The 22,865-nt window shown below is 45.9% G+C and overlaps 1 protein-coding gene across 8 annotated transcripts in view; it reads left to right on the top strand.

Annotated features, from left to right (window-relative positions):
• The first annotated feature begins 3,191 nt into the window (after positions 1 to 3,191).
• Positions 3,192 to 22,865, top strand: part of FAM234A (family with sequence similarity 234 member A) — a 31,141-nt gene continuing 11,467 nt past the window's right edge. For 2 of the 8 annotated variants that reach the window (XM_067707268.1, XM_067707269.1), the window contains exons 1-2: positions 3,192 to 3,287; positions 22,785 to 22,832. The gene's annotated coding sequence lies outside the window, so the exon portion shown is untranslated. Of the gene's footprint in view, positions 3,288 to 3,460; positions 3,540 to 16,057; positions 16,158 to 22,784; positions 22,837 to 22,865 lie in introns of those variants that run through there. The other 6 variants (XM_067707267.1, XM_067707264.1, XM_067707270.1 and 3 more) reach the window with 6 other exon arrangements.

Raw genomic sequence — 22,865 nt, 5'->3', positions numbered from 1 at the left:
GGAGGTTTGGTCGATGCATAATGCAGATATACAATGCACAGTGGTGGGGAGACAGGAGGCAAAGGGCAGAGAAGAATTTTTTTTTTTTTTTTTTTTTTTTTTTGAGAAGAATTTTTTATAATTAAATTTTTCTTGTCTTGCCATAAAATATGAATTTTATTTCACAAAAATAAAAAAAACTCTTAGGGAATTAGGAATAGAAGGAAACATTTCTAACCTGTTAAAGAGTATCTACAAAAAAAAATCCTACAGCAAATGGTCAACTATTGTAAATATTCTCTTTAAAATCAGGAACAGGACAAAGATGCACACTACTGCTTCTATTTATCAGCTCAGAATGGCAAGAAAAATAAAGACATAAGGATTAAGGGGGAAGAAATAAAATTGTCTTTATTCAGATTATATGATTATATTCTGAGAAAGTTCAAAAGAATCCACCAACAAAGTATTAAAGATATTCTTAGAATGGTTGCTGGTTAAAAAAAAATATGTAAATCTTTGCACTATTTCGATATGCCAACAATGGAAAATGTAATATTTTTTAAAGACACTTTTTTTTTTGACTGCACCTCACGGCTTGTGGGATCTTAGTTCCCCAACAAGGGATCGAACCCGTGCCCCCTGCAATGGAAGCACAGAGTACTAACCACTGGACTGCCAGGGAATGCCCAAGAAAATATTATCAATAGCATTGAAAACCGCAAAATGCCATCTAACAAAAATAAAAATCTTACTGTAAGACATCACAGAAGGCCTAAATTAAGTGCAGAGAGAGTCTCAGCCGTGTTCTTTTTTATTTATTTATTTATAGCTGCATTGGGCCTTTGCTGCTGCGCAAAGGCTTTCTCTAGCTGTGGTGAGCAGGGTTTACTCCTCGTTGCGCTTCGTTGCAGTGTGTGGGCTTCTCGTTGCGGTGGGTTCCCTTGTTGCAGAGCACGGGCTCTAGGTGAGCAGGCTTCAGTAGCTGCAGCATGCGGGCTCAGTAGTTGTGGCTTGCGGGCTCTGGAGCACAGGCTCAGTAGTTGTGGCACAGGGGCTTAGCTGCTCTGTGGCATGTGGGATCTTCCCAGACCAGGGCTCAAACCCGTGTCCCCTGCACTGGCAAGTGGATTCTGAACCACTGCGCCACCAGGGAAATCCTGAGCCCGCGTTCTATGTAAGAAGATAAATCATGTCAGTTCTCCAGTGTGATTTACAGATTGGGGACCATTCTACTGAAAAGCCCTACAGGGTTCTTTTGTGGAACTTGGCCTGATTGTGATTTTGACTGAAGAATGAATGGCTGAAGCTTTCCAGAAGAAAAATAAGGTGGAGGGACCTGTCCAACCAGGTATCACGAGTTACTATAAGGGTATTGTAATTGAGATTGTGTGGCACCTGCACGCCAGAAGAGAATGTAATGATCCCAGGAAGAAGCTGTGGGCATTTAAGACTTCCCTCCATTTCCCAGTGCTCCGGTAAAAAGCCCTAGTCCCCTGAGACTCTTCAGATACTTAGGAGAAAGAAGTCTGTAGTAATTTGTCTAGTTAATTGCTGTGATTCAAAAGTATAATAACTTGCCTTATCTTTCTGAGAGGTCAAGTAGTTTCAGGCTGGCTTAGGTGTGCAGGTACCCTGGGGCTGCCTGGGCCTGGAGAGATTCATCTAAATATCAAACTACTTGAGTCCAGAGGGGATCCTTTCAGGAGATGAGGAGGACAGATGTCTCTTTCCCTTTATGAACAGATGGAAGTCATTTCTCTGAATCCCTCACCTAGGGATGTTGTGTCAGTCCACTCACAAAGGAAAAATTTCCATCAGTTCTCAATGGGTTGGGTCGGGGGAGGCCTGTGGGAGGTGTGAGGGATGTTTCATACTTACTATTACTGTGGGGTAATTAACAAGAAACCTGGTTTGATGCAGAACACCTTGTGTGAGCATTAGGACAAAGTTATCAGTAATGAAGCTGAGGACTTCCCTGGTGGCGCAGTGGTTAAGAATCGCCTGCCAATGCAGGGGACACACGGGTTTGAGCCCTGGTCTGGGAAAATCCCACATGCCGCGGAGCAACTAAGCCCGTGCGCCACAACTACTGAGGCTGCGTTCTAGAGCCTGCGAGCCACAACTACTGAAGCCCGCGTTCTAGAGCCCGTGCTCCGCAACAAGAGAAGCCACCGCAATGAGAAGCCTGCGCACCACAACGAAGAGTAGCCCCCACTCAACACAACTAGAAAAAGCCCGCGTGCAGCAATGCAGACAAAAATAAATAAATAACTTTATTTTAAAAAAATAATAGGGGCTTCCCTGGTGGCGCAGTGGTTGAGAATCTGCCTGCCAATGCAGGGGACAGTGGTTCGGGCCCTGGTCCGGGAGGATCCCACATGCCGCGGAGCAACCAACCCCGCGAGCCACTACTACTGAGGTCCGCGACTACAGCCCATGCTCCACAACGGGAGAGGCCGCCGCAATGAGAAGCCCGTGCACCACAACAAAGAACAAAAGCAGCCAAAATAAATAGATTAAATAAATTTAAATAAATAAATAAAAATTAAATTAAAAAATAATAGAGCTGAATTTTAAAAACCCAACAGAAACTCATGCATATACATTGTTTTTTAAAAAATATGCCAGATCGTTGGGGTAAAGAGGGACTAACTCAATAAATGGCATTAGCACTCCTGGTTATCCAAATGGAAAAAAAAAAAATGAAGTTACCTTCTTACCCCATACTAAAGCTACTCCAAGCTGAATTAAGGACTTAAATGTTAAAATCAAAACTTTAAAAAAAATTAGGAAAATACGTGGGAGAGTAAGGGGGTAGGAAAGGATTCCTTAAACAAGACACAGAAAGTACTAACCATAAAATATTGGCACTTTTTTAATATTAAAGTGAAAAGACGAGACGCAAACCGAGATATTTACAACACACGCCACCGACAAAAACTTAATATCCAATACAGGGCGCCAGGAAACAACACGAAAAGACAAGCCTTTCAGCAGAAACCTGGACCAACGACCAGAACAGGCACTTCCGGAAGAGGAAACGTCAGGCCAACGCAAGTAAAACCAACTAAAGATGCTCGAACGCGCTAACAACCGCGGAACCGGAGCGGACCGGCAGCACCCCCAAGGCAATCTGCGGGACTGACACTACCGTCCGCGTTGCTCAGCAACCGAGCCGGCCGTGGGGCGGGGCCTGAGCGCGCTTTCCGCCCCGCCCGACCGGAAGTGACGCCGGGAGCGGGGCCGAGCAGCCTGGTGGCGGCGCGGGCAGCAGCTTTGGCATCCTCGGGAGGGCGCGGCGGCGGGTGAGTAGCGCGTCCTCTTCCTTCTCGCGCGTGCGCTCCGCGGCCTCGCGCGGGTACACCTCTTCCCTCTCGGGCCGTGTCTCTCCGCGTCGGCGCGGGGCCCCGGGAGACCCCAGCCCCAAGAGCCCGCCCGTGCTCTCGCCCACCGCCCAGCGTTGGAGTCCGTGCGTGTCCGCGCCGCGCTGTGGGTGGAGGAGCTACGCGGGAGCCGGGCAGCGCAGCGGGTTGGCAGGACCGACTGCCGCAGCCTGGGTTTGTGTGGCGCTCAGATCAGCCCCGCTTTCCCCCAAAGACAGGATTTAACTCCCATTAGGAACCTTCCCACCCCAGTTGGCTGCATAGGAGGCAAGCTAGCCATCGCTGCACTGGTTGCCTGGAAGTAATTAAAAATATACTAATACTAAAATAGTATGTCCATGAGCTGCCTCTCGCCAGGGTCAGATATGCATGTCCTCTTTCTAGGACGGCGTCTGTTTGCCGACTGGCTCAGTAATCCAAAGCTCAGCTGACGGTTACTCACCTATAGAGGTGATTGCTCCCTACAGCCTGTCTTACTAAGCAAAAGCAAAGCAGAATTTAAAAGCGGGGAAGAACGCTGTCAGTCTGTGAGAGTTCTCACCTCCCCCATGACTTGATTGCCTGGGAGCTGACTGATAGGTTATCAGGGTATAGACAACTGCAAATACTTGCAACTCCGTGATTTCAGCTGAGGAGCTTGTGTGATGTGCTCACCTACCCCTAGGCTGCTAATGCTCTTCTGAGCCTCAACCAGATGGCTCCATTGCTCTCTTTGCACTTTCCCTGTGAGCCTGAAGTTACAGCAGCCTAGATGAACTCAGCAAGTACTGAGTGTCTGCTGGGTGCCAGGCATATAGCACTCATCAAGACAGAATTCCTGTCCTCAAGGAGCTTCAATTCTATGGGAGGATACAGATAATAAGTAAGATAAAATAAGTAAAATAGAGAATACGGATCAGGAAAGAGTGAAATGGAAATGACCCTGTTATCAATGAAGTGGACATTTATTTGGGCATTTTACCAGTTCTCTGAGTCCTTGTTGCACGGATTGGAGTGCTTTTGGCTTCAAGTGTCAAGCGTCCATTAAAACTAGATCAACCTCTGGAGGCATTCCACCTACTTTCACTTAGGAAAGTCCAGGGGACCAGAAATAGATGGGGCCAGGGGCTTAAATGAGATCATCAGGATTTAGTGATGGAGTGTGGGGGTCTTACTACCATCCTCTCACACACTTTCTCTTTGACCTGTTTCTCTCTATGTTGCCTTTCTTCTTCTCAGGTTCCTGCCTCTGCTCTACCTGCTTGTATTAGTTATCTGCTGCTCCGTAACAAATCAACATCAATGATGTTTTAATGGATTAAAACATCAAACATTTATTACCAGTTTCTGTGGGTCAGGAATTCAGGAGTGAATTAGGTGATTATAGTTCAAGGACTCTCATGGGATTCTTTTTTTTTTTTTTTTGGCCACTCCACGCAACATGCAAAATCTTAGTTCCCCGACCAGGGATCGAACCCATGTCCCCTGCATTGGGAGCGTGGAGTCTTAACCACTGGACCGCCAGGGAAGTCCCAAAGGACTCTATGGGGTTACAACCAAGATATTGGCTGGGGACGCAGTCATTTAAAGTCTTGATTGGGACCAGAGGGTCTGACTTCAAGACAGTCCACTCACTCAAGGCCTCAGTTCCTTACTGGCTGGCTGTTGGCTGGAATCCTTATTTCCTAGCCACAGGGCCCACGTCCTCACATGTCGTTGTCTTCCCTCAGAGCAAGCGATAAGAGAGGAGAGAGAGGACGGTGGAAGTCACCATGGTTTTTATGATCTAATTTTGGAATTTTGCTGCTGCTCCTGCCATATTCTGTTTGCTGGCATCACTAGGTACTAAAGACTTCACCTTTGAAGGGAGGCACATCAAAGAGCTTGTGAACATATTTTAAAACCACTCCTGTGGGAAAAGAGTGCCTATTCCTGTAATTCCAGTTGCAGTTCCAGATCTAGTGTTCAGTTGGGTCCCAATCATGTGAATCTGATTAGTTAGCTAGCCCTGGGTAAGGAGCCCTCCCCAAAGTTACCAGAACCACACTAAGCTTGTGGGAAAGTGGATTTACCCAAAGAAAGCCCAGGTGCTGTTACAGAGAGAAGGAGTGGATGTCGGGTAGTCAAATTGACCCCTATGTCTGATACATGCTATCTATTTCAAATCAGTTAGAAAAGTTTACAAGCAGAGCATAGCAAGAATTGGACATTTATTCAGACAGGTGAATGTGTATGTTTATTTTATGCCGTGCACTATGCTTTGTCCTGGGAAGACAAAGGCAATAAACGAGTGATGCCCTCCGAAGTTCTTCACCATCTGGGGGTAGGTCTCACCAGTGGCTCAGTGGGTATGGAGCAGTGGTGGGCGGTGGGTGGGTGGGGGACTGGTTTGAGTGGACTATGAAGGCCCAGTAGGAGTTACTGGTAGGTCAGCCTTGTGATGGGGGAACAGACGTTGGGTATAGGGTTTGGGAAGACATGATACTAGAGGTAGGCGATAGCCAGGTGGTGGAAATACCTGCAGGCAAACTCAGGTGGCTGAGCTTTGTTCTAAAGTTGTGAAGCGTCAGTCAAGAGTTTCAAGCAGGGGAATGACATGATCAGGAGATATGAGAAAGATGTCTCTTGCAGCATCAAGGAAGGTTTGAGAGGGCTACAGAAATCCAGGTGAGAAGTTATAAAAATACGATCTAAAGTAGCGGCCGTTGAAAGGAGGGGTTCAACTGAAGAGATACGTCAGAATCTACAGGGTTTGTGGTTGTTGCAAAATTTACTACGTACCTCACCCGAAATCAGTCTTTAGAAAAACCACAAACTTAGTGAGTTTTGTTCCCACTCTGACTTTGTAAAATCCTTCATGGAGCTTAGGTTGTCTGGATATAGTGTCCAAAAAGAAGAATGCTGATTCCTAAATGAATAACCAGGAAGCAGATATTGAGAGATCAAGTGGCATATCTCTAACTTTTTAAAAATTGGAGCAAATTTTTTAAGAAATCGGAGGTGGGGCATGGGAGAGAAGTGTGGTCTGTAGATGGAAAAGGTTGGCTCTGTGTTGGTAATTGTTGAAGCTGGGTCGTGGATGAATGGGACTGGTGGTCTCTACTTTCATGAATATTTAAACATTTATGTGACAACAGGTTTTTAAAAAATAAAGGTGAATAAGTAAACTGAAGTTAAGGCATATTTATAGGGTTGATCAAAAGTGATCAAGTAAGAATTATACTTTATCTTCTTAAGAGCTTCTGCTGTCCTTAATGTAAGGACAAGAAGAAACACTGATTTGTGGGGGAATCAAAGGAAATTGAATCTTCCTTAGAACTCAGGAAAAAAGCTTACTCCATGTTATTTTACAGACAAACCTGCAAAACTTGTTTTGTGTAACAGTTGCTTGTCTGAAATTCTGGTAGCCATTTCTCTGTAACTCCCTTTTAGGTGGTATGTGAGCTGCCCTCAATTACTCTGAAAGTTTTGCATCTTGTGGAGAGGAACTGTGTGCTGAGGTTCAGGTCCTAAGCACTGACCTGCCTGTGAAACACTTGCCTTTAACCGGGAACCATGCATGACCTTAAAATTTGTTCTCATTTGAAAGATGATTAAGGGCCTATTGTCTGTCTTGAGATTATTGTTTGGTGAAGAGAAGAAGTAGTTGTTCGGCTGTAAACGGCTGAACACTGTAGCTGTCATTGTCTGACTTCTGCTTTGCTCAGCCGAAAACCCAGTCTGCCCAGTTGTTTTCTGTGGGCGTCTCTCACATGCCTCTGGTTGAAGTGCTGTCAGAACACTTGGGCCACTGGGCCGGGACACAGGCCTCCTAATGTATAAGACATTCCTAAACCGTTTGTATATGTCACAGCTGGCTTTGGGAACGAGCATTTGAGCACTCACACTATAAGATCGGTTTGTGGGGCTTCCCTGGTGGCGCAGTGGTTGAGAGTCCGCCTGCCGATGCAGGTGACGCGGGTTCGTGCCCCGGTCTGGGAGGATCCCACATGCCGCAGAGCCTGCGCTTCCGGAGCCTGCGCTTCCGGAGCCTGTGCTCCGCAACAGAAGAGGCCACAACAGTGAGAGGCTCGCGTACCAGAAAAAAAAAAAAAAAAAAAAAAAAAAGATCGGTTTGTGATTACAGGTCATGAGGTCTGTGCATCCAGACAAGCTCTTGAATGAAGAACTTGATGGGCCTTATCTCACCTTCTTGTCAAGGAATGGCTCCCAAAAGCTCTCTCCCCCGTTTCACTGACACTTAGTTTAACTGACACTTACCAAGTGTCTGTCGTTTGTTTAGCACCAGGGAAGTCCTGCTGCCCTAAAATAGCTCTCGGTCAGAGGCTGTGGGAGGAGTATTATGGGTGCTTTGAAAGAAAAAGTTCGAGTTCTCAGGGGGAAGGTGGCCTTCCTGGTCCGCGGTGCTCACGTAGGCTTGATGGCCAAGGCTACAGCCAAGGCTCGGAGCACTGAGAGGGCCTCCTGGCAGGAGGATCATCCTGAGGGAAGACTTGAAAATCCGGATCCCTGGGAATTCCCTGGTGGTACAGAGGTTAGGACTCTGTGCTTACATTGCTGAGGGTGCAAGTTCAGTCCCTGGTGGGGAACTAAGATGCCATAAGCCGCCTGGCACAGACAAAAAAAAAAAAAGGAAAGAAAAGAAAACCAGGATCCCTTACTGGTCAAATCACAGCAAGGCCAAGTGGACAACGGCGATTTGCAGATAAAACACATGCCCAGTGGATACATGACAAGATGCAGTATGTTTTGTCCAATGTAATTTCTGTCCTCTAGAAAAGTAACCCCGCTGAGTGTGAACTAGGGGTGAGAGCTCCCCAGTGGAAAGAAAGAAATCTGCTCCACTCTCAGCTGCACCTTCAGAGTCACCCTGGACCATATCAGTACACAGTCCAAGAGTGGTAAACTGATCTTTTCATGGTTTAATCCAGTGACAAAATCCTTTCAGTTTCTATTACTAACTGGTGAAGCTAGATAGTAAAGTTAATCTATAATCAGAGTCTTTTCCTAAGTATTCCTTACATATTTTCTCCATTTAAAAAGCTCATCTGCACAACATTGTAAATCAACTACACTCCAATAAAAATTAAAAAAATAATAATAAAAAATTAAAAAGCTCATCTGCTGTTTCCTCCAAGCCTCTCCTCTGCCTGTTTAAATGTATTTTCTCTCTGTGTGTTTTCTAATTTGCAGGTACCTTTGATTAAAATAATGTCTACTTTGCGAAATTGTCACCCTAGTGAGATCAAGTAATACGAGAAGTAGCTATTCCTGTGTGAGTGGAGGAAGGTGTTCTCTGTCTGGGCAAATAGAAGTGGGCTACTCCTTCCGTATTCTGTCACAGAGCTGACTGTAGTACCAAGTTCTCAAAATTCTCAACTAAAACCAGAGTTAAGATTTTAAGGCATCCAGTTTAAACTGAACAAAAATTTTACTTATTTTAAACCAATTTTTAAAATACGCAAACTACCTTTCCAGTGGAAGTGCTTAATTTTCAAAGTCTGATCTCTTTGATTCGTTGTCTGAAAAGAATTCTGTAAAATTGAAAATTTAAAAATTGGGGGTGGTGGTGCATCTCTTATTAAAGTCCCCTGAAGTGATATTTTCTCCCCCCCCAAAATAAAAGTTACCAAATTTTAGTTTAAAAAGGTTAAACCCCCTACTTTCATAATATCTGTAGAATTGTCAGTTATTTGTTGGGGCAATTTTCCCTTTTCCCTCTGCCCTTGTTAGAATCTTTTTTTTTTTTTTAAGATTTACTTTTATTTATTTTTAGCTGCATTGGGTCTTCGTTGCTACATGCGGGCTTTCTCTAGTTGTGGCGAGCGGCGGCTACTCTTTGTTGTGGTGCGCAGGCTTCTCAATGTGGTGGCTTCCCTTATTGCGGAGCATGGGCTCTAGGTGTGTGGATTTCAGTAGCTGCAGCATGCAGACTCAGTATTTGTGGCTCGCGGGCTCTAGAGCGCAGGCTCAGTAGTTGTGGCGCACGGGGTTAGTTGCTCTGCGGCATGTGGGATTTTCCCGGACCAGGGATCGAACCCACGTGCCCTGCATTGGCAGGCAGATTCTTATGCACTGAGACACCAGCAAAGTCCCTGCCCTTGTTAGAATCTTTTTTTTTTTAAACAGCATCATTGCTTATTTATTCTCAGTGTCTCACCTGTTAGAATCTTTATGCTTTCTTTATCCATCAAAAAAAGTTAGAGACATTTTTATTTTTGAATTTTCTGTTCTCTCTGTCTCAGTAAACTGTTCTCAGAGAAAGAGCTCTTGGAGAAAAAGGAGTTATTTCCTTTATGCAAATACTGCGTATTCCTGCCCCTCCAAATGTTAATTGTTACTGGGCTTTACTGTCCTTCCCCACCAGGCAGGAGGGCAGGTTTGGCCTTGAGCAGACACACCCGCAGGTGTGTGGCCCTTTGAAAAGCTGTACACAGGGATTGCATGTTTATCTCAAGCAGGTTATTCTTAGACTCATACCTTTTACCCTAATATGTATCATACTGATACATTTTCTTTCTCATCTCTCACATTTTTCTTCATTTCTTTTTTGTTTCATTTTACTTGACATTTAAGTCAAAAAGTGCGCTGCATAGTCATCATTTCAGAAGCTCAGAAGTGGCAGGAGAAAATCCCAGTCAGTGACTGTCTGGAAATCCTGTAAACCAATTTCTGATCTCTGTCCTTAAGACCACGAGCTAGTTAGAAATGACAGAAAAGGACATTAGATGCAAATGAGGTAAAGATACAAGTCTCTTAACCTCAGAGTCTTTCCCTTTATTATCTTTTCTTCATTTGTTGTATCCTAACAGCTTTTGTTTTAAGTGAAAACTTCATTCCTTTTCAGTACCTGGGAAGTGTGTTCCTTTAATTTTCTGTATATGTGTACAAATGTGCATTGTGTTTCCCTTAAGATCTGCTGCCCTGATGTTCCCCAGGACCCCTGTTCTCCAGACTTCTCACATTGAGTTTAGCTAACACAGAAATATGCGTTTTTATGCCCAGGTTGGACTTCCAGAAGCCTGTCTTTCCAATGGGCCTGTTACTTAGAGCCCATAGGCCGGTGGCTATGGGTCTTTTCTGTGCTGGCCAACGAGGAACTAGTAAACACACCTGATTTCAGGGATGCGCTTTATTCTAGGTTATGGTTGCAGCTGCTTCATTGCTGTATTGGAGGCAAAAGACTTTTTAAGTTTCTCTTACTTCTTTATGTGGAATTTAACGACAGCAGCTTCAATTTGAAACAAAAAGGAAAAAAGCCTGGAGTTCACAGACTTAGTGATTCGGCTTAGGGATAACTCTTTGCGTCTGCTGGGGCCAGGTTGGCACCTTGAGCTGCCTGTGTGCCTTTGGTGTGAGCCTTCTGCCACAACACCTGGGCTCAGGATCAGGCGTGTCCTCAGTGTTGGCGGCGCTGGGGCCCCACCGTCGCCACAAGCGCTCCCCTGCTGTCCGGGCGGTCCTGCTCCCGGGCCCTCTGTGACTTCGGGCACCTGCGTGGTACTGTACGTGTTCCCGGGTGTCACTGTACACGAGCAGCAAGGAACCACACGGACCTTTTCCCCACAGTAGGAAGGGAAGTGATTGCCGTGGGGGGTTTGCAGAAAGGCTGTAATTATTTTGAAATAGTGGCAGGTTGGGGGTTGGCTGTTCTTTTGGATGTCCTCGTAGAACTGCACTGTGGTTGATGTTCTGCCAAGAACAAGCAGAACAAAACAGAAACAGTTCCCACCTCTGGAGCAGAAGCTTCATGATCGGGCGGTTCTGAGGTGTCGCTGGGCCCTGGGGAAGCTCTGACCCCCCTCCCTTGCTCAAAGTTTGTTTGTTTGTTTGTTTTTGTGGTACGCGGGCCTCTCACTGTTGTGGCCTCTCCCATTGCGGAGCACAGGCTCCAGACGTGCGGGCTTAGCGGCCATGGCTCACAGGCCCAGCCGCTCCACGGCATGTGGGATCTTCCCAGACCGGGGCATGAACCCGTGTCCCCTGCATCGGCAGGTGGACTCTCAACCACTGCGCCACCAGGGAAGCCCTCAAAGTTTGTTTTTTAAAATTATTTTAAATTAATTTTTAAAATTTATTTATTTATTATTTATTTATTTTTGACTGCGTTGGGTCTTCGTTGCGCGCAGGCTTTCTCTAATTGCGGCGAGCAGGAGCTACTCTTTGTTGCGGTGTGCGAGCTTCTCGTTGCGGTCGCTTCTCTTGTTGCGGAGCACATGGGCTCAGTAGTTGTGGCTCGTGGGCTCTAGAGCACAGGCTCAGTAGTTGTGGTGCACAGGCTTAGTTGCTCCACTGCATGTGGGATCTTCCCGGACCAGGACTCGAACCCATGTCCCCTGCATTGGCAGGCGGATTCTCAACCACTGTGCCACCAGGGAAGCCCCGCAAGGGTTTTTATTATTTTTTTTTAACTGTTTATTTGGAACTAATTATAGACTCACAAGATATTACCAAAAGCTTGAAGTGCTTTCCCCCGGGCCTGGTGGTGACGTCCCTGGGGCTAGTGCATTATCAGAGGTGGGAGCTAGATGTTGGCACAGTGCTGATCACTGCGCCGCAGACCTGCCCCATTCCTGTTTCGCCAGTTCTCACACGGGCTCCCTTGTCTGTGTGTCTGATGATATGAGAGTCTATCACATGTGGACGTTTGTGCAGCCAGCAGCACAGTTGGCACGTGGACCGACCCACCTGACACGGGCCCATCCTCACTGCCCCTCCCCACCCGGCACTGCGGTCCCACCGCCTGCCCTTAGGGACCCGGCTGAGGGGGAGAATTCTCGAGGTGCCAAATAGAGAGGTTATCATCTCTCCCTCTGTCCAGCTCAGTTTGTTTTTAGGTGAATAAAGTTTTGTTACTTGAGTTGGTTATGCTGGGTATGCCCTCCCTACCCAGCTTTCTCTCCTGAAGAATAGAAACCTTTCCTGGAGAAGGATCACAGTATCTTTCACCTATCTGTTATGAAGTATCTTTAACTTGGAACTCTGTTAATGATTAAAAGGAAAAAAAAAGAAATTATTCAGAGTAATGCAAGTGAGCCAGGGATTTCTGCGGGAACAGTGAGTGAAGTCCTTGCTCTTAGAGGGATGACGGGAAGCAGCGCTTAGGACCAGTTCTGCTTCAACCTCCAGTCGGAAAACACCAGAGCTGGAGCGTCCCGAGCCGTCCCTGTGCTGGGACCCTCCGTCTGGAGGGCATTGTTGCCTCGCAGGCGCTGAAATGGCTGCTGTGGCTTCTGCCCTTTGGCCCTCGTCTTGCTGCCACCCTTCTGCATGAAGCCCGTCAAATATTCAAGGATGTTACAAAGCACAATTCAGTATTTCACTTTTTGTAATTTTTTATTACTGACCCCAGTATAAAAATAACGCTGTGAGGTCAGGCTTTGCCCGAGGTGAGGGCTGTGGCCATTGCTGTTGTTCACAGTGCAGTGTCCTGAGGCCTGGGGTCTGCGTGGCTCAACCCGCAGGACTGGGAAAGCCCAGGTGTGACGTTTCCCCACTGCTTCTCTACGTTTGAGAGCTGTGTTTCTTTGGGGCCAGTTTGTGCTTGGTGTTGTCTCCAGACTTCTCCAGGGAGCTGGTGAGAGCGTGTAGTGGAGAGAAAGGGTCCCAGCCGAGGGGGCTGGGTTGCCCAGCCTGTCCTCGGAGGGTCCCCCTGAGAGAGCCTGGGGGCGGCAGGGCCTGGTGCCAGCGGCTGTGTCTGAACCAGACTGCCCCCACGGCCATGGGCCCGATGGAGCCTCAGCCACCTTGCATCCCTGGCGTCCACCCGTTTTCTGAGTTTGACTCTCTGGTCTCCCCATTCATTCTGGACACTGTCTAATCTCTTTCCAACAAATTCTCTTTCTGCCTACACTAGCTAAAGTGTTTTTGGCAAACAGGAACCTTGACTGGTGTAGAGAGGTTGGGTAGATGCCCGGGTGCCTCGGATGGGAGGGGGTCTCTGCCCGGGTGCCTCGGATGGGAGGGGGTCTCCAGTCCCAGCCCCTGCTCTAGACTACACCGCCACCTGTGGTGACTTAGATTAGATAGGGAATCATTCCTAAATTGTGACCTCCCTTTTAAACAAGTATCCCCACTGCCAAGAAAAACAAAAGCCAGACTGGCTTTGGGTCACATTTGGTTAGAAGAACCAGAAAAGGCTTCATAAATAAGATGGCATTTTCCATGGGCCTTGAGGAGTGGGTAGGGTTTGAAAGGAAAGGATGTTTTAGGTGGACTTAGACACAGGGAAGTGTTAGGATTAGGCTTTTCAGGGACACCGGAGGGTCTGCCACATGGGGGCCACAGCTGTGGGGGTAGCGGGTGACAACCTCCCAAACACAGTTTTTTAATTTATGCTCTTTGGACACTTGAAGGGCTTACATGTAGGTAAAGGGATTAGATATTATTCCAAAGCACAGAATCTGGATCAGGGGACAGTTACAGGAGAGCAGATTTTAGTTCAGAATATGGCAAATTCCTAGTAACCAGGACTGTGCAGTGTGTAGGGCTTGGCTCCATATTCCAGGAGTGGAGGTGTCCCCAGAAGGGACAGGAAAAGGCCAAGAAAGCAGTGTTCCCACTTCATTCATGTGCCACTCAGGATTGTGCCATACTCACAGCATAACTACACAGTTATTTTTATTTAGTACTTTTCTTTAATCAACTCACTTTTTCTAGTTAAATACACTTTAAGAGAAAACACCAGAGAGGCCAGGGATACAGAGCTGGAGGAGGGAGCCATGTCCAGAGTCCCCATGGCCTGGGCTGTAGCTCTCCCACCCCGGATTCTCACAGCTGTGCTGCTGCCCCAGAAACCAAAAACCAAAATAATGGCTGAACATATCCACCACTTGGCAAAAGATGTAAACCTACAGGTTCAGGAAGCTGAGCAAACCTTTAGCGGGATAAACCCAAAGAAACCCATGGCAAGACACATTGTAATTAAACTTCTGAAAACTAAAGACAAAGAAAAAAATTTGGAAGCAGCAAGAGAGATTGACATCTTAGTTATGGGGAGAAACAATTCAAAGGACAGCAGATTTCTCACTGGAAACCGTGAAGGCCAGAAAGAAGTGGCATCATGTTTTTCAAGGGCTGAAAGAAAAGAACCTATCAAATGTCAAGCACTGAATTCTATATCTGGGGAATTATTCACCAGGAATGATGGAGAAATAAAGACATTGTCATGTGAAGGAAAATAAATTGGTTGCCAGCAAACCTGCTCTAAGAGAATGACTGAAGGAGGTTCTTGAAATGTAAAGGAAATGTTAAGAGAAGCATTCTTGGAACATTAGGAAGAAAGAAAGAACAACAGAAAAAGCAAAAATATGAGTAAATATAATAGACTTTCATTCTCTTGAGTCTTCTAAATTATGTTTCATGAATGAAGCAAAAATATAACACTGATGTGTAGATGTATGTAGAGGAGATATTTAACACAATTCTATTATACACAGACTGGTAAAGGCTTAAAGCAGGGACGTGAGGTCTCTACACTTCACTTGAACTAGGAAAACGCTGTCAGCAGGAGACTGTGTTAAGTTAGGTGTGTCTAATAATGTCCAGATCAACCACTAAAAATCTTCAGCGAAACATGCTAAAGCACCTAGATAAATAAAACTAGAATTGTAAATAATATTTCCCTTATTCATAAAGTAATCCACAGGAAGTCAGGAAGAACAAAAGTGAGAAACAAAAAACAGAGAACAAACAACAAAAGGCAGAATAAAGGCCTAATATATGGATAATTTCCTTAAAAGTAAGTGGTCTGAAAATACAGATTTGCAGAGTGGATTTGAAAAAAAAAAAAAAAAAAAGATCCAGGGACTTGCCTGTCAGTCCAGAGGTTAGGACTCAGTGCTTTCAGTGCCGTGGCCCAGGTTCGATCCCTGGTCAGGGAACTAAGATCCTGCAAGCCGTGTGGCACTGCCAAAAGAAAAAAAAAAGATCCCTGTGCTGTCTAAAAAAAACCTACTTCAAATATATGATATAGGTAGATTGAAAATAAAAGCATGGAAAAAGATATACCATGCAAACATTAAGAGACGATAAGGAGAGCTATTAATGTCAGATAAGACTTTAGAGCGAGAATTACTTGGGGACGGGGGGGCATTGTGCAATGATAAAAAGGCTGAGCCACACAGAAAATACAGCAATCCTACATACGTGAGCAACAAACCACAAAGCTGCCATTTCTTTAAAAACTGAGTTGGCTGTCTGTATCCCCTGTTCCCCATCCGTGAATTCAACCAGCTGCAGATTGGAAGTATTCCAGGCGGAAAAATCCAGAAAGTTCCAAAAAGTGAAACTTGAGTTCAATGCACACTGGCAACTGTCTACATAGCATTTACAGTGTACTGGGTATTATAGGTTATCTAGAGATGATTTAAGGTGTATGGCGAGGGGTGTGTGTGTAGGGTTATGTGCATCCCATTTGATGTAAGGGACTTGAGCATCTGTGGATACTGAGGGATGACTACTCAGCAATACAAGGAATCAACTGTATTCATACAGCAGCAACACAGAGGGACCTCAAGGGCATTGTGTTGAGTGAAAAAAGCCAATTTCAAAGTTCACATACTATGTTATTGCATTTCCATAACACTCCCCAAATGACAAAATTTTAGAAATGAAGAACGGGTTGGTGGTTGCCAGGGGAGAGGGATGGTGGGTGTGGCTCTTTGTGGTGATGGAATATAGTTCTGTATCTTGATATACATGAATCTACACAGGGAACGCCATGGCATAGAACTACGACGTCGCTCTCCTGGTTTTGATACGGTTCTGCAGTTGTGCTGTAACCGCTGGGGAAGGCTGAGACGGGGCTTCTCTGTATGATCTTCGCAACTTCCTATAAAGCAGTAATTTCAAAATAAACAGTTAAGGAAAGAACCTTTATCAGTTACCGGAAGTCTAAGACCACTGTCACCATAAACGGAAAGACATCCGTGAAAAAATACAGAGATAACTAGAAATAAAAATATTCACCTGGCACCACCTAAATTGTCTTGTGTGCTGCCAGTGGTGTAGGACCCAGGCTTTGTGAAGCCCCCTTACGGAGGAGTGGGAGGTCATGGGACTTCACTGGAGGACTTGGGACCCTTCAGTGCAAAGAAACTGTGTTCCTTAGTGAAGCTCAGGTTCTCAGGATCTCAAATATAGACCCTCAACTCCTTGGGCAGCTCCAGGCTTGAAACACTTCGTTTAACAGGAAAAGAGGGCGCTGGTGAGATGCCTGAGGTCTCTGTGTCTGGAGAAGAGAAGGAGCAGCACAGGGAGAGGGTGGTGACAACGATGGAGGGAGTCGCCCCCCTGCGCCCCCGCCGCACACTGAGCCCCCAGCTTTACATGCACTACCCAAACCTTCCCAACAACCTAATAGGAAAAAGAAACTGAGGAAAGCCACAATCCAGAGGCAGAGCTCACTACCAAACCCAGCTTCAAAATCTGCTCTTTCTCGCCATCCTGTACCCTTACGTACATGCATTTAGGGTTCTTTTATTTTGGTGCTAATCTCTCTCTCTCTTTCTCTTTTTTAACCACCAAAGCATTTTTATTTTTGTCACTGACAACGTACACAACAGTGGAATTGTACTATTACTTTGCTTGACTTCCTTAAATATTACTTAAGTAGGCATGTACGTTTAAGAAAAGTAATACCTTGAAGTATTCTGTAAACATAACCCCTCTCAATATGTTTTCCTGCTTTGTTTCATACATAAATAGCATTTTACAAAGTTATGAATAAAACTCTGAACTCTTCTGGCCTAAAAGTGTGTGTAGATTCTGGAGCTTGACAAGATGTTCTCTTTATGATTTTATAGCTAACATACACTATTTTTAAAAATTGAAGTATAGTTGATTTATAATGTGTTAATTTCTGCTGTACAGCAAAGTGATTCAGTTATACATATATATATGTATATGCCTTTTTAAATATTATTTTCCATTATGGTTTATTATAAGATATTGACTATAGTTCTGTGTGCTATACAGTGAGACTTTGTTGTTTATCCAGTCTATATATAAAAGCTTACATGTGCTGACCCCAAACTCCCAATCCATCCCTCCTCCAACCCCCTCCCCCTTGATAATCACCAGTCTTCCTCTGTGATTCTGTTTCTGTTTCATAGATAGGTTCATTTGCGGCATATTTTAGATTCCACATATAAGTGATATCATATGGTATTTGTCCTCTCTTTCTGACTTCACTTAGTATGATAATCTGTAGTTGCATCCATGTTGCTGCAAATGGCATCATTTCATTCTTTTTTATGGCCGAGTGGTAGTCCAGTATATATATGTACTGCATTTTCTTTATCCATTCATCTGTCAATGGACATTTAGGTTGTTTCCATGTCTTGGCTATTGTAAATAGCATTGCTGTGAACATTGGGGTGCATGTATCTTTTTTTTTTTTTTTGGCCTCACCGCACAGCTGGCAGGATCTTAGTTCCCCAACCAGGGATTGAACCCAGGCCACCGCAGTGAAAGCGCTGAGTCCTAACCACTGGACCATCAGGGAATTCCCTGTATCTTTTTTTTCTTTAATAAATTTATTTTATTTATTTTATTTTTGGCTGCGTTGGGTCTTCGTTGCTGCATGTGGGCCTTGTCTAGTTGCAGCAAGTGGGGGCTACTCTTCGTTGCGGTGTGCAGGCTTCTCATTGCGGTGGCTTCTCTTGTTGTGGAGCCTGGGCTCTAGGCGCATGGGCTTCAGTATTGTGGCCTATGGGCTCAGTAGTTGTGGTTCGCGGGCTGTAGAGCGCAGGCTCAGTCGTTGTGGCACACAGGCTTAGTTGTTCCACGGCATGTGGGATCTTCCCGGACCAGGACTCGAACCTGTGTCCCCTGCATTGACAGGTGGATTCTTACTGTGCCACCAGGGAAGCCCCATTCCCTGTATCTTTTTGAATTATAGTTTTGTCTGGGTATATACCCAGGAGTGGGATTGCTGGATCATACGGTAATTCTGTTTTAGTCTTCTGAGGAACCTCCACACTGTTTTCCACAGTGGCTGTAATGTGTGCTATTTGCAGTGTTTATCATGGGTCAAATGACTTATCATCACAAGTTACTGCACGAGTTCCGCCAACGACAGACCTTCCAGTTCACTTAGTAAAGATGCCATGTGTTAAAAAGTCAAAATGGGGACTTCCTTGGTGGTCCAGTGGTTAAGACTCCGTGCTCCCAATGCAGGGGGCGTGGGTTCAATCCTTGGTCAGGGAACTAGATCCCGCATGCCGCAATTAAAAGATTCCCGCATGCCACAGATAAAGATCCTGCATGCTGCAATGAAGAGCCTGCACAGCCAAATAAATAAATAAATAGATAAATATATATATATTTTAAAGTCAAACTGGCCAAGAGACATCATTATTATTTATTTTATTTATTTATTTTTCTGGCTGCACCACATGGCGTGTGGAACTTCCCCAACCAGGGATCGAACCCAGGCCCCCTGCATTGGGAGCGTGGAGTCTTACCCACTGGACCACCAGGGAAGTCCTCCCATGAAATTCTGTTACAGGAACAGAATCAATACGCTCCTAAATTTTCCAAATTTTATTTTGAACCACCACTTTGATTAGTTAAAACTTCCAGAATAAAAATAATGACACACAAAAATGATCTTAGAAAGGCACACTTACCATTCCTGGCACAGAACATTTGATTTTTAGTTTTTGAATGACTGGAAGTCATTATTCCTTAAGAAAATATTAACGTATTTGTTGAAAGTGATTTATTAGGTAAGTGAAAATGAATCTTGCACATTGGCTGTTTCATTTTATATAATGAGTAATTTTTTAGGTCTTCACTTATAGGGTGTAAAACTTAGAAAAACATTCTCAAACTAATATGCTCATGAGAATTAAATGATTCGAGCTACAAATAAATACAAAGCTAAGATTGAGGTGGCGATCCCATTGGCGATTTTATTTTATTATTTTTGTAAATTTATTTATGGCTGCATTGGGTCTTTGTTGCTGCGCGCAGACTTTCTCTAGTTGCGGCAAGCTGGGGCTATTCTTCGTTGCAGTGTGCCAGCTTCTCATTGCGGTGGCTTCTCTTGTTGTGGAGCACAGGCTCTAGGCGCATGGGCTTCAGTAGTTGTGGCACACGGGCTCAGTAGTTGCGGTTCGTGGGCTCTAGAACACAGCCTCAGTAGTCGTGACACACAGGCTTACTTGCTCCGTGGCATGTGGGATCTTCCCAGACCAGGGCTCAAACCTGTGTCCCCTGCATTGGCAGGCGGATTCTTAACTGCTGCACTACCAGGGAAGTCCCCTCATGGGCGATTTTAAACGAGTTTCTCACAAATTCTTTTTGATCTCAGATCAGTTTATGACCTCAACAGATGTCTTAGTGGCTCATTCACAGTTTTAGAAGCCAACGTCTGCTGGTTAAAAAGGTGGTTCCTGCAGGGATGTTTATCGCAACATGGCCCTGGACCAGGTCAGCCCACGGGGTGCTGGTCTCACGGGGCTGCCTTGGCCCCTGCAGAGGGGGCTGGCCTCCTGAAGCCTCTGTCCGTCCACCATCCGGTCTGTGATGGGTCTTATTTTGTCCTCCCCTGCCTGCGGGCTTGGCCAGACCGTAGGTGCTGACCTGACTCCCCAGCTGTGTTGCTAAGGACCGTTTGGAGAGAGTTTCCCTTTCTGCTTCTACATCCAGATGGGTGGTAGCGTGGGGAGGGGGTTCTCTCTGCCCTCACTGGGGGACCAATAGCATTCCTGTGTTCCCTCCATGATGCACCATTGGTCTGACTTAACAAGGAAACCTGTGTAGCAGGGACTAGAGAATAGTTTGGGTTCATATTTCCTTTAATTTTCAGAGGTCAGGTTTATAACTCGATTATTCTACTCACATTTTAAAACACACTTTATGGTTTTCAGTGCACAGAATATTTCTGGAGGGAGCCGTAAGAAACTAGTACCACGCTTCTCCTCTTGAGCCTGGGGGCTACAAGAGGAAGGGCAGTTATGCTTTTATATCTTTCACACATTGTATCACATAAATTTATTGCTGACTTAAAAAAAAAACCCAAACTACATCAGTAACTGTTTTGCACTGTCCTTGTTTCTTCCAAACTACATCAGTAACCGTTTTGCACTGTCCTTGTTTCTTAGCTTAGGGAGTGAAAGACTGACTAGGAAAAGGAGTGGTTTAACTTACTGGCTTGGGGTCATCGGCATTGGGGTTTACTTTACTAAGCTTGCCGAGAACTCCAAGGACAAGAACCCCCAGGCAGCTGGATGGAAGGAAGGTGCTCTTCCTCCCTTTTATTTGCTTTCCTCCAGGCTGGCAATGGGGAGGTGGCGTCTCCATGGCAGGGCAGGAGGCAGGAAGAATCTAGCCATGTGGTGGTGAGAGTGGGGTGACCACAGCAAAAGGGCAGACTCTTGGGCCAGCGCTTTTTCCCAGGTGGTTGGGAGTCGCCTTCTGCCGGGCCCCACCCAGACAGGCTGATTTGATCGGGTGGTGAATGTGCCCAAGGTGAGGATCATGGCTCGGGAGGGACCTCTGTGCTCACCCCACTGCGTTCACAGACTGCCTGGTTGCATTTCACCAGCGCTTTGCAATCCCCACATGCGCCTGCGTTTGTGAAAGCGGATTCCCTGTGCAGACCTGGTCTCCAGGTGTGCCAGCCGCAAACGAGGTCTGGGAAACAGGGTTGTAAGTGGGACGTGAGTGGTTGTCATTTTGAGCAGGTGCCCTCGTGCTTGCACAGCCGTGGTTCAGAGAGCTTGAGTTTCTAGCCCAACATTCTAAAGCTCTTACAAAAGAGAACTTTATAGATAGAGCTTTTAAAATCAGTAATTTTAGCATTCTGGTCTCTCATTCAGTTTTCTTTGCTTTGCTAAAAGAATCTACGCATGTTAAATATTTCACACTCCCCTCGCTGGGACCACAGAGGCTGGATGCGCCAGGTAGATCCAGGCTCTGCTGCCGGCTCTTTCCCGTCCCTCCCAGACGGGCCCCCACCTCCCGCCCCACGGGTAAGATGCTTGGGCTTGAGGAGGCCCCTGGTCATGAGTCCTTGTTTGATTTCCTGTGTCCAGCTCATTACCTCGACAGGCTCACCTTTTCTGACTGCAGGATGTTAAAACTCATGTCTCAGCACTAGGGGGAGGCACAGAGATTTGTTTGGTTTTCTTTTTAAATTGTAACATACACACAACATGAACTTTACCATTACTGACATTTAGTACACGCGTTGGGTTTTGCAGCCATTGTTACCATCCCAGAAGGAAGGCTCACCTATTAGCACTCCCCCCAGCCCCTGGCACCCACTTATCTACGTTCTGCCTCCAGGGATCTGCCTGTTCTGGACATTTCGTATAAATGGAGTGGTACGATACGTGACCTTCTGTGTCTGTATAATCTCACCAAGCGTCACGTTTTTGAGGTTTGTCCATGCTATCGCCTGTGTCAGAGCTTCACTCCTTTTCATGGCTGTGTAATAGTCCACAGTGTGGGCAGACCCCATTCTGTTTATCCATCACCTGTTGATGGATAGTGGGGTTATTCAGAACAGTGAAGCTCAGAGCATTTGTGTAAGTCCCTGTTCTCGGGTCTCCTGGAAAAACACCTAGGAGTGGAGCTGCTGGGTCGGACAGTTGCCCCGTATTTGATCGTCTGAGGAACCGCCAGGCCGTTTCCACAGCGGCTGCGTGCTTCCTCCTCACGGCTGTGCACGACTGTGTTTCCCAGGGTCTCTACCTCCTCACCCACCCCTGCCATTTTACATTTTATTACCAAAGCTGCTCTAGTGGCTGTGTACACAGGCTTTTAAGTGAATTATTTTTATTAAATAATAGAGAAAAACAGTTAAAGTCAGAAGGTAAAACGTTTATAGAGAAAACCAGCACTCTGTTGTCTGTTCCTGCCTCCCTAACCCACCCCTTCCCAGAGGGAGCCCTTCCCGCTGTCCTGGTTTTAACCACTGGCACAGCCTCCCTCTCATGTAGATGAGGCTTATAACCCACTCAGACCCTTTGATCCCTTGCACCCTCTCAATATAATTTGTGTTAGTTAGGACACTGGTTTGGCTGTTTAAAAAGGACCAAAATAACAAATACCTTGCCTTACGCCAGGCAGAAGTTTGTTTCTTTCTCGCACGATGAAGAGCACAAAGCTTGGTGATGAAGGTTTCCAGCCGTCAGGCCCACTCTGTCTGTGGTTCAACTTCAGAAGTGTTTTCCGTCTTATTTTCCAAGGTGGCCGCCCTGGGTTTCCTCCCCGACACGCCCAGTGCTGCCAGCAGGAGGGGCAGGAAGGAGGGAGGTCGTCCCGCATCCCCCCCCACCCCCCCAGCCCCGGCGTGACTTTATCTTGTTACCAATAATAATTAGCTGGAGTGAGTGCTCACTGTGTCAGATGCTGTTATAAGCGCTTCTGTGCATTTACTGCTTTAACCCTCAGAGTCTTGTAAACACTGTTGTTTTCCTTTCACAGGGAAGGACACAGGTGCGGTCAGACCTTACAGCTCGCTGGGGTCACCTGGTGAGTAAGTACAGCCCCCTCCCTGGGGGGCTG

Source organism: Pseudorca crassidens, chromosome 15 (genome assembly GCF_039906515.1).
Source record: "Pseudorca crassidens isolate mPseCra1 chromosome 15, mPseCra1.hap1, whole genome shotgun sequence".
NCBI classification, from domain to species: domain Eukaryota; kingdom Metazoa; phylum Chordata; class Mammalia; order Artiodactyla; family Delphinidae; genus Pseudorca; species Pseudorca crassidens.
The sequence above is the reverse complement of the archived record's forward strand: the minus strand, read 5'-3'. Positions and strand labels throughout refer to the sequence as shown.